Genomic DNA, 13,009 nt, shown 5'->3' with positions numbered 1-13,009 from the left:
TCTGATTCTTCATATATCTAATACCAGGTCTTTGTAAAACGATCCCCAGCTATGCTTGGAATGCAATAGTATATTTGCAAAGAAGAAATACATGATTTGCTAAGCTTGATATTTAAGCTAATATCTGAAATCAGGAGACTTACATTAAGGGATATTTTAAATAATAACTGCGATGGTCCTAGTCCAGCAGACTGAGACTACAGTTATGATACATCAATGATAAAATATTTATACCAAATTCATAATGTATTTCCTATTCTATCTCCCATGTAAGCAAGTGAGTTTTAAGATGAAACACAATGTCATTAAAAGTCAGATGGTGAAAAGAGATCCTGGTTATTTCTTCTACCACTGCTAGATAGGCCTTTGATAGATTTCTTTGCTGTACACTACTTCCCAGCTTGCGGTAGGTCTGTCATTACACAACTTATTTTCTTACTGAGCTACTTAATGCTGTTAACAAATCATCTTTTATCTATTCAGAAAATAAATTATGTGTTTAGCTGCATGGGACACATTGGTATCTGAACTCTCTACCTGTAGTAGAAAAATTACATACAACCTATGCATCCAAACTCTCCTGTTAGCAGAAAAAAAAAAATAATATAACAAGTATCAGAATCTTCAAAAGGCAGGAAACTTGCCCTGAATCCAAGACATCAGAAGTGTAGGCAAGGTTAGTTAGAGAAATGTCTGGATTTGATTTCTCTTTTTCATTCCTTGATGTGAAATCACTTGTCATCAACAGAACGTTTAATTCACCCTTAGACCAAGCATCACCTTTATGCTAGCCTGCTCAAAGATCATCTCTCTCTCAATTGCCTCATATACTGGAAGGTTTAGGTATTCCAAACAGCAACTGCAATAAAACTCAGTAAGTCAGTCCTGAAAATAAACATGTCACCTTTTCAATTTCCCTTATAAAGTAATTTTGGGACCTTTTGCCTACTTCTTGCTTCCAGTGCTGCAGCAACATCTACATTTTTTCCTTTCCCACCGTAATCGGTTGCTGCCATTATGCACACAAATTTTTATCTCAGAGTACTGCTATATTTTATATATATATAAATTTATATGTCTTATACATAAGATAGTATATATAAATAATATATTTAAATAAATATAATTTAAATTTAGATATCATATATAAATTTATAAATATATTTTATATATCACATATTTATAAATATATATAAATTTAAATATTCAAACAGCTTTCGTAGACTCTGTGAGGATTGAAACTTGTTTTATCACTATCTCTAGTTACTGACATGTAATAAGTATTCAAAAATAATTATTGAATCAATCAATGAATAATTGAATGGATGAATAATTTCTGCTAATTTGGAGAGAAGATAACTGTGATACTGTGGGTGTTCAGGGAAAGGATATGATTTAGAAATACCAGTCTCTGTTTAGGCAATTAAACTTTTTGCTTTAGGATATCTTCAGAAAAACTAGAAATACTTACTGTCTTTACACTGTCTCAAAGAGATCAAAAACAGAACAGAAACACTTTGTCCTTACTATAGAATACAAGATGTATGTTTGTGTGTGTGTGTGTGTGTGTGTGTGTGTGTGTGTGTATTTTGCCAAAGGATTTCAGGGACACAGCCATTGGGATATGTTGCTGGGGTTGGGGGTGGGGGAGAGTACATTTTGCAAAATAGGTAAAATATTCAGCCTAGAGTAGAATAAAATATTTTTCTGATTTTATTAATATTTAAATTTGTAACTTTCACTGGTGACTCTGAAAGTATATTCTAAACAAATTTATTGTATTTTATATTTAGGTAGTTGAGACAACACATGTTTCTTCTCTCACAGTTCTGGAGGTCACAATCAAACTGAGTCTTGTAGGACTAGAATCAATGTGTTAGGAGGGCTTTCTTCTGGAGGCTCCCAGGAGAATCCAATGCTTGTCTCTCCTTTTCTTGGCTTGTAGCTGCATCACTTCAATCTCTTCTTCCATCTTCACTTCAACTTCTGTCCTTTCTGTATTCAAATATCCCTCTTATATGGATGTATGTGAAGGCATTTAGGACCCACTCAGATAATTCAGATAATTTCCCCATTTTAAGATCCTTACTTTAACGTGGATGGAGAGGTTAGACTAGTGGATTGTTCCTCTGCAGAGCACACTTTGCCACATAAGGTATATTAGTTTACTAGGACTGCCATGACAAAATGCCACAGACTGACTGGCTTAAACAAAATAAATTTCTTAAAATTCTGGAGGCCAGAAGTCCAAGATCAAGACATCAGCAGACTTGGTTCTTCTGAGGCCCCACTTCTTGGCATGTGGATGGCTGCCTTCTCACTGTGTGTAACATGGTCTTTGCGCCATGAATGCTCATTCCACATGTCAATATGTTCAGATTTTCTCTTCTTATATGGACACCAACAACATTGGAGTAGGGCCTATCTTAATGACCTCATTTTAACTTAACATACCTCTTTAAAAGACCTATCACTTTTAGGAAGTATGCAATCAAAAAATATTTCATTCTTTCAATGTAGTCAATCCTGAGTATTTACAGGTTGAAATAAGCAAATTCATTTTACATTATACTGGCTGCATTTACAGAATAGTTATTTTTTTTAAATACTATTAAGGATTGAGGTAAAATCCTAAGGAATATCTGAATTCTGCATGTTCTTTTTCCATTTTTACAGAAAATATACACTGACAATCAAAGAAAAGATTCAAGCGGTTGACACTGAACTATCAGCTTGACTGTTTAAATCAGGTAAATGTTCTAGCTTTTTTGTTATTTGGCTCATACAATCTTAACTTTCTATAAAATCTTTGTCCTATAGCCCGCTTTCTCTGGTGAGGATACTTTGAGTACTACTTACTGGGAGAGGTTACTGAAGCTTTGATTCATTTTCTATGATACTAAATATAAAGCATCAATTAAGACTTTGTATTTACAGACATTTCAAGTAGATTGAAGATGCTTATTGATTAGATATGTGATCTAAGTACACTTAACATCCATTGGTTTTCTATTTCTTGTTAATCCTTAACAGATGGTACAGAATTCATTATGGCTCAGCCAGAATCACAGCAAATTTTTCCTTGTCAGCAGAACAACATTCCTAATTCCTTAGAGAATGAGTTAACTTTTAAACTCTCTTAGAAAAGACTTAACTTTTAAGAAGACAGCCATCAAAACACATAGCTATGTTTATTCAACATTTCCTTCTTATTCTGCCATTCTAAAGACAAGAAATAAATAGAACAACAGCTCTATTATTCAACAACTGTTTGTTGAATGCTATTATGTGCTGGGACAGGGTGCTAAACACTGATATGTACAGAAAAAAAAAAGAGAACTTTGCCCCTAAGGATACATGTTTTACTGTGAGATGCAAATATACTAACATATACTTAAATTATATTATACTTAACCTATGATAGAAATAAGAAAAAAGAGGGAATTTGGGAGAGTGACTAATTCCCTTTGAAACAGAAATGAAGTCAAAGAAGCCCAGCCGATTATCTACTTCTAGCAGTATTATTTGCCATAAATGAAAGTGCTGTGGTCCTAATTTTCTTGGTTCTTGCCTCTTTATTGTGAAATTAGATGACTCATTAAGAAAACAAGACACCCAAAGACATGTGCAACACAAAGAAAAAACACAAGATTGCTGGGCGCGGTGGCTCACACCTGTAATCCCAACACTTTGGGAGGCCGAGGTGGGTGGATTACCTGAGGTCAGGAGTTCAAGACCAGTCTGCTCAACACGGTGAAACCCCATCTCTACTGAAAATACAAAAATTAGCCAGGTGTAGTGGCCCATGCCTGTAATCCCAGTTACTCGGGAGGCTGAGGTAGGAGAATCGCTTGAACCTGGGACGCGGAGGTTGCAGTGAGCCAAAATCGCACCACTGCACTCCAGCCTGGGTGACACATGAGATTCTGTCTCAAAAAAATAAATACCAAATAGAAAAAGCACAAGATTAAAGATATAAAGGTTGAAAGGGCATTTGAGAAAATTCAGAAATACATTTCTAATTTTAAAAACTCTTAAGTAATACGGAAAAGTAGAGACCCACTTAACTGTAAGAAAGATTGTTTACCAAAAAGAGTGGAAAATATTATCCCAAATCAGTAACTCCAACTACATTTTAATTAAAATCAGAAACTAGACCAAAATGTCATATCCACAAATATTCTAACACTGATTGCAGTAAATACAAAAATAAAATAATCTAACTGCCAAATTTATTTTAAAATTATAAGAGAAAACAAATACCTAATATGTGATAGGAAAAATATGAGAAGGAAATAAGTTACAATGTATAAAAAAGACAACTAGATATTAGAATGTAATATAAAACTACATTAATAAAATTAATGTGGTATTGATGTAAACTAGCAATAGACAAATTGATCAGTGGAATCCAGTCATTTTCAAAAGCAGACTCCATTATATCTGTGAGAATTCAACACATAATCATCTTGATTTTTCTCTTATAGTGAGGAATATGTGATTTGTTTAATAAATGTACTAACATAAACAGGCATTCCTTTAGAAGAAAATGCTCAAAAAATAATTCCAAAATTATTAATATATGAGACTAAAAGCACTTGCAAATTACAAAGATTCTTTTTCTCTCTAGTGTCTTGTCCAAAAATGCAACTGGGCTAGGTATTTGTAACGTGTGTGTGTGTGTATGATGTTTTATGATCTGAATGTTTATGTCTCCCCAAAATTTATGTTGAAATCCTACCGTCAAGGTAATAGTACTAGGAGATGAGGTCTTTGGGACATAATTAGGTGATGAGAGTGGGCCGCTCATGAATGACATTAGTGTAGTTATAAAAGAGACCTGAGAGTGACTTTTCACTCTCTCCACATGTGAGAACACAGCTAGAAGGCATCACATATTAGCTGGAAAGGGAGCCCTTACCAGACACCAAATCTACCTCAGATTTGGACTTTTCAGACCCCAGAATTGTGATAAATAAATTTCTGGTGTTTATAGCCTACCCAGTTTACAATATTTTGTTATAGCAGCTTGGATGGACTAAGACATGGTGTGTGTATGCATACATATACAAATATGTTATGCATACATGTATTCTCTGGGAAATAAATAAAATGGAAATAAAAGATATATAGGAAGTATGAAATTTAGGGTACAGGTGAGCTAATGTAGGTTCAGGGAAAAGAGAAAATGTGGAGTCAAGCATAAATGTTTTTTAAAAGGATGATAAAATATCTGAGATATGTGTTATTTTTATGCCCTCATAAAAATCAAGTATGTGTACATGTATGAATATTTTAAAAAATATTCTAAAAATGATTTCAGATTAGAAAACAACTAAGTTACATTATTTGCAATTAAATTATCTCTATGAATATAGTTTAACCAAACATATTGGTAGGCAACGAGGACTGTGGTTTCTGTAATCACTAGTGATATTCCAGTTCACAAATTTTCATGGAGTGTGGACCCCCACTAAATAAAGCTTATACACAAAGGAGAAATATCTTTGAAACTGCTATTCCAATGCTTGGCAGCTTATATGCATTAAGTTCATGATAACATTTTCTCAGGAAGTTAATCTCCATGGATAGACCTTGATGTTGAAGTTCAATTTATACCCTAGGTTAGCTCCTTACACTCTCTATCAACCATAGTTAGTTATTAGAGCTCCTTAAAACTGTCACCTCTACTGGTTGCATCATCTCTGATTTCTTTCAGCAGTGTTTTGTAATTCTCATTGTAGAGATTTTGCACTTTTTGTTTAGCTGTATTCCTAGGTATTTTCATGCTCATGGATAGGAAGAATACATATCATGAAAATGGCCATACTGCCCAAAGCAATTTACAGATTCAGTGCTATTCCTAACAAATTACCAATGTCAGTTTTCACAGATTCAGAAAAAAAAAGATTCTAAAATTTTGTGGAATAAAAAGAGCCCTAATAGCAAAAGCAATCCTAAGCAAAAAGAACAAAGTCAGAGGCATCATGCTACCTGACTTGAAACTATACTGCAGGGCTGCTATAACCAAAACTGCAAGGCACTGTTAAGAAAACAGGTAGACCAATGGAACAGAATAGAGAAGCCAGAAATAAATCTGATCATTGACAAAGTCAACAAAAATAAACAATGGAGAAAATATTCCTCATTCAATAAATGGTGCTAGGATGACTGGCTATCCATATGCAGAAGAAGGAAACTGGACCTCTACCTTTCACCCTATACAAAAATTAATGGAAGTCAGATTAAAGACAAATATTAGACAGGAAAAATAACTAATGGGTACAGGCTTAATACCTGGGTGACAAAATAATCTGTACAACAAACCCCCATGATACAAGTTTACCTATATAACAAGCCTGCACATGTATCCCTGAACTTAAAAGTTAAATTAAAAAAGAAAAAAGATTCTAGAAGAAAATCTAGAAAAACTCCTTCTCAATGTTGACCTTGGCAAAGAATTTATGTCTAAATCTTCAAAAGCAACTACAACATGACACATTGACAAATGGGGCCTCATTAAAAAAAAGAACGCCTGCACAGCAAGAGAAACTATAAAGGGAGTAAACAGACAACCTACAGAATGGAAGAAAATATTCACAAACTATGCATCTGACAAAGGCCTAATATCCAGAATCTATAAGGAACTTAAATCAACAAGCAAGAAACAAATACCCCATTAAAAAGTGGGCAAAAGGACACAGACACACACTTCTCAAAAGAAAACATATAAGCAGACGACAAATATATTTTTAAAATGCTCATAATCACTAATCATCAGAGAAATCCAAATCCAAGTCACAATGAGATACCATCTCACACCACTCAGAATGGGTTTTGCTAAAATGTCCAAAAGTCATAGATACTGGCAAGGTTATGGAGAAAGGGGGATACTTATACACTGCTGGTGGGAATGTAAATTAGTCCAGTCACTGTGAGGAGAAGTTTGGAGATTTCTCAGAGAACTAAGAGTTAAACTATCATTGGATCCAGCGATTCCACTACCAGCTATTTACCCAAAGGAAACCAATCTGCGAATTTGGTCATTCTACCAAAAAGACACATGTACTCATATGTTCATCACAGTGCTATACACAATAGCAAAGGCATTTGCTAGATGCCAATCAACTCCGGATTGGATAAAGAAAAGGTGGTACATTTACACCATGGAATACTATGGAACCATAAAAAGCATGAAATCACGTTATTTGCAGCAACATGGATGCATCTGGAGGCCGTTATCCTAAGTGGACTAATACAGAAACAGGTAACCAAATACTGCATGTTCTCATTCATAAGTGGGAGCTAAACATCAAGTACACATTGACATAAAGATGTGAACAACAGACACTGGGGAATACAAGAGGAAGGAGAGAGAGGAGGAGTCAAGGGGCTGAAAAACTACCTACTGGGTATTATGCTTACCACCTGGGAGACAGATTCGTTCATACTCCAAACCTCAGAAGCATGCAATATACCTGTGTAGCAGTCCACATGTTCCCACTAAACCTATAATAAAAGCTGAAAAATAAATAAATTATTTTTTAAAAACTGTAGTCTTTTTAAAAAATAAGCATCCTGATGCTTAACTCTTCTGCTTATTTTGAGGATTGCACTAGATAACACATATAAAGCCCCTAGCAGAGAGCTTGGTATAGAGTGAGTGCTTAATAAATACTAGCTATTCCTATAAATAGAGCCTCACAATGTAGAGTGGAGTACAGTGTTACAGTGGTGAAAAGCACATTCCAGTGTCTGATTGGATAGGGTATGGTTTTTTTGTTTTTTTTTTTTTTTTGCATAGAAAGTGGTAAAAGAAAACTGTGAATTTCTCTTTCAAATGTTCTTCAATAGAAATTCACTTATCATTAAGAAACGCCTCATTTTAGGTCTGCAGCAGAACAGAGTCAGGTCTGAGCGATGTTTGCTCTAACAGGATATTACTGTCTTTACTGAGGTGTCAGAACACTCTGAATTGGAAAAACACTCTAGAAGCGTGAGTGAATGAGAGACAAAGAACTCAGAATTTTCCCTTTTTTCGCTTTCATTTAGTTTCTTTTTATCCAAGTCTGATATGCTGAAATGACACATTTTGATTAATATATCTTACTATGTTCTGGCGGTGATAGAAAGAAAGAGAGATAAGAGAGAGACAGAGACAGAGGCACAGAGAGATAATCTAAATGTAGCCACTTTCAATCTGCTTCAGATACCAGGGATGCCTCTATTAAATTGTTGTTTCTGTTGTCTCTACCTCTTTTGATAGAAAATGGTCAATCTCTTTTTGATCTGTGTATTTATTCTGTATCATCAGTGTGCATTGTAATGTAAGCACTCTGTATGGGATTCCTATATTACCAGCAAATTTTACACTTCTTGAAGCAGGGCTGAACACTGGGAATGGTAACTGTACTGGAAGTCAGAAATTTCTGATTTTGCATACCTGAAAATATCTAGCTATATGTCCTTAAGGAATATCATTTATATTGAAGCTCTTGAATTTATGTTTACTAATTTAATTTTCAAAATTGCATTTCAAAGAAGATGTTACAATGTTATAATCCCCATTTAACAGATAATGAAACTGAAACTCAGATAAGCTAGGTGATTTGTTCCAAGTCACATAGTCTCTCTGAGTGGCAAACAAGGTATTGGTATCTATGTCTCAGGCCACAGTCTTAGGTATTCTCTTGACAAACTGTGCTACGGCTCCCCTCCACTTAACTTCTCTTAAATTAAACAAAAAGGAGTAGGCTAAATGAACGCTAAACTCTTTTTAAACTACAGTTTATGATTTGTATTCATAAAATTTGGTTATATTGACTTCTCTGAGAACCTTAGAAGAAGGGGCTTTGCAAAACAATGGAGGAATAGGATAGAAAATCTAGAACATTTAAAATTTACCACAATTTGGCCTTGGCAATGATTTGTTGGCTATGATCCCAAAAGCATAGACAGGGAAAGAAAACATAAACAGGATTGTATCAAACAAAAAAATCAACACAGAAAGGAAAACAATCATAGAGTGAAGAGGCAACCTAAGGGAATGAGAGAAAGTATTGGCAAACTTAAGATGTTATATCCAAAATATAAAAGAAAATCAATGCTCCTTTTTTTTTTTTTTTTTTTTTTTGGAGACAGAGTCTGGCTCTGTCGCCCAGGCTGGAGTGCAGTGGTGCGATCTCGGCTCACTGGAAGCTCCGCCTCCCGAGTTCACGCTCTTCTCCTGCCTCAAACTCCCGAGTAGCTGGGACCACAGGTGCCCGCCACCAAGCCCGGCTAATTTTTTTTTGTATTTTTAGTAGAGACGGGGTTTCACTGTGTTAGCCAGGATGGTCTCTATCTCCTAACTTAGTGATCTGCCTGCCTCAGCCTCCCAAAGTGCTGGGATTACAGGTGTGAGCAACCGCGCCTGGCCAATGCTCCTTTTTTTGGCTAAGATCAAGTAAAAAATATATAAGAAACTAAAAAAAAAAAAAAAAAAAACCCTCAATAGCAAGAAAACAAGTAAGTTGATTAATAAATGGACTAAAGGGCAGGGCATGGTAGCTCACGCCTGTAATCCCAACACTTTGGGAGGTCAGGAATTTGAGACCAGCCTGGCTACTATGGTTGAAACTAGTCTTTACTAAAAATACCAAAAAAAAATTAAAAATGAAAAATAAAAATTAGCTGGGCGTGGTGGTGCATGCCTATGATCCCAGCTACTCAGGAGGTTGAGGCAGGGGAATCCCTTGAACTCAGGAGGTAGAGGTTGCAGTGAGCTGAGATCGTGCCACTGTTCTCCAGCCTGGGTGACAGAGTGAGACTCCATCTCAAAAAAAAAAAAAAAAAAAAAAGAAAAGAAAGTGGACTAAGGACCCAAATAGACCTATCTCAAAAAAAGACATTGAAATGACCAAGAGGTCTAAGAAAAAATGCTCAACTTCATTAATAGTGAAATACAAATTAAAGCCACTATGAGATACCACCTCACAACTGTTAGAATAGCTATTATCAAAAAAATGAAAGATAACAAATGTTGGCAAGGATGTGGAGAAGATGTAACCCTTGCTCACTGATGGTGCGAATATAAATTATACAGCTGTTATGGAAAATGGTATGGAGGTGTCTCAAACAAATATAAAACTACCATATGATACAGCAAGTCCCCTTTATATATATATATATAAAATATATAAACATATTTTAATATATAATATATATATATATATATATATATCCAAAGGGAATGAAATCAGCATACTGAAGAGATATCTGTATCCCATGTTCATTATGGCAATATTCACGACCACAATGATGTGAAAAAAATGTGTGTCCATAAACAGACAAATGAATAAAGAAAATGTGGTATATGTACACAATGCAATGTTATTCAGCCTGAAGAAAAGGAAATCCTGTCATATTCAATAACATGGATAAACCTGGAATACATGATGCTAAGTGAAATAAACCAGGCACAGAAAGAAAAATACCACATGATCTCACATATATGTGGAATCTAAAATAGTCAAACTCATAGAAACAGAGAGTAGTGTTGTGGTTACCAGGGGCTAGGGGCTCAGGGGGTTGGTTGGCCAGCTGTTGGTGAAAGAGTGTAAAGTTTCAATTAGAAGGAATTACTTCTAGAAGTCTGTTGTACAACATGATTACTATAGGAAATAATAAGGTACTGTATACTTAAAAGTTGCAAAGAGAGTAGGTTTTAAATGTTATCAAAAAATAAATAATTATGTAAGGTGATGAATATCTTAATTAGCTTGATTTAGTCATTCCACAATGTATATACATATATCAAAACATCACATTTTATCCCATAAATATATACAATAAAATAAATAGAGATATATGTACTAAAATAAGCAAACATGCTTTCAGAGTGACTGTTTCTCTTTTATTTTTGGACAATTGGACATTTCAAGTAATTAAAATACCATTTAGAAATGTTACTTTTCCTTTTGATATGTTACATAAAGCAATTGCTCTTAAGTGAAAGAGGACATTAGAATAACCCTACTTTGGTAAGTTTTTATACTACAATCCACAGCTGAATGTACTGCCCTGTACAGTGGTCTCACAAAGGTTACAGGAAACATAAAAATTGGGAAAAAATAATAAAAATACCCAGATTTTCTAATGAAAAGACCAGGAAAGTGGTTATTTTAAGATTGAAGACATAGCACACAATTCAATTCCTAAACTTGCTTAGATTCCCTTATATAGCCTGAGAAAAATGAGCCTGAAATGGAAGCAATTACAGAATACAGAATAAAACTATTTTTTAAAAAGTGTCTTTTATGTTAGGAAAGGTCCTGAAAGGGCACCATGTAACTGTAGAATACTTGGCTGCCCAAAGTAATCCCATAAGAAATGGAGCCCGAATTGAGATAAGAAAAAAAATGAAAAATTGTTTTATCTTACTAAAAATATCCTGTACAATAAGAGAACATTTTGTGAAAGGAACAACAGCTGTAATCATATGTTGCATAAGATGTTTCATTTGTTTATTCTCTCATATATCTACAAAATAGTTGTAAGTAGTGGAATTTATTTTAAACTTTCAAGAAATTATTGCCTTATTCTTTTTTATTCCTCCTTCATATCCATTTTAGTTAAAAGACTACTTATGATTACATGTAATCACATAATAGAGGAACATATGTTGTCCTATATTTCTTTGTTAACATTTAACATTCCTGTCTCTATTCAGAAATAATGAAGAACAAACAGCAGATATGGTAAATTGCATTATTCTTCATCCTTCTCTGTATTCAAACCCCAATTTTTCATGCCTTCCTGTAACCAAGCCCTTTGCTGTGTAATTTACAGCTCTGTCCATAAGAGGGGTGGAGTTTAATTTCCCACCCCTTGACTTTGAGTTCAGCTCAGTGACTCTAAACGACAATGTGCCACTTCAACATTTAGGCCTCAAGTGTTCATGCAGGCTTCTGTTTGTTTTCACTTCTGCCATTGCCAGGAGCAAAACATGTTAACTAGCCAGTTGGTTCTAGGAGGAGAAAGAGAAACATGAGCTGTCCCAGCCAAGCCCACCCTAGATTGGCCAGTCCTCAAGCAACTCAAAGTTAGTGAGAATAAATGACTGCTATTTTAAGCCTCTCAGCTTAGGAGTTGTTTGTTATGCAGAGCATCTTTCAGTAGATAAATTATACAGTGGATACAGTATATGTGAAATCTGATGACAATACACACATATACACACATTCAGCAATGACTATAGGTTTTTGTGACAATGAGATTTTTACCTAAGACCCTGGGGTTCTTTTGAGTTCAATTACTTAACATGTATTGGCAGAATGAATCCTAATATGAAATAAAGCCAGGTTCTCTCTTTCCTCTAAATAGCAGGAATGCTTGTTATATTATAATAAACTTATCATTCTGTTGCACCCTCTCAAAAATCCTGTAACTCTCCTTCTTGACGCATATCGTATTTGTAATATACTATTAATTCTATTTAAATTTCTGCTTTGCCCAGTAGGATGAATAATATCTAAGAATTACTGTTATCTTTATTTCTTACACAATGCTATGAGGAGCTCTTACTATCAGTGTTTGACAGATGATGCATCTGAGGATCAGAGATGCTAAGTAAATTACCTAACATCACATAGCAGGAAAGTAGCATAACTGAAGTTGAAATCCAAGAAGTCTGGCCCAGAACTCTTGTTCTAAACCATTTTCCTATATAGCACCACGGTCTTGGAGGTCATTGTTCTGCCCCATCACCTTGCTGAGCACCCAACATGTACATGCAGAACTGCTGTTGAAAGGTTTAATTTGACATGTTGAAGCTGAGGTGGCACATACACTGTGAAAGGATGAAATCTAATATCATGTTGAAGATAATTACTTTACTTGATTAACATTTTTTTTTTAGTACAGTCATGAAGCAGCCACTGTGGCATGTGCTAATGACTTACAAGCTGGGGGGCGGGGGGGGGGGGCAGTGGGAAACACCAGACATGATCCTTGCTCTCTTGGTACATAC

This window comes from Trachypithecus francoisi, unplaced genomic scaffold (assembly GCF_009764315.1).
Source record: "Trachypithecus francoisi isolate TF-2019V2 unplaced genomic scaffold, Tfra_2.0 Lachesis_group17, whole genome shotgun sequence".
NCBI lineage: Eukaryota > Metazoa > Chordata > Mammalia > Primates > Cercopithecidae > Trachypithecus > Trachypithecus francoisi.
The sequence above is the reverse complement of the archived record's forward strand: the minus strand, read 5'-3'. Positions refer to the sequence as shown.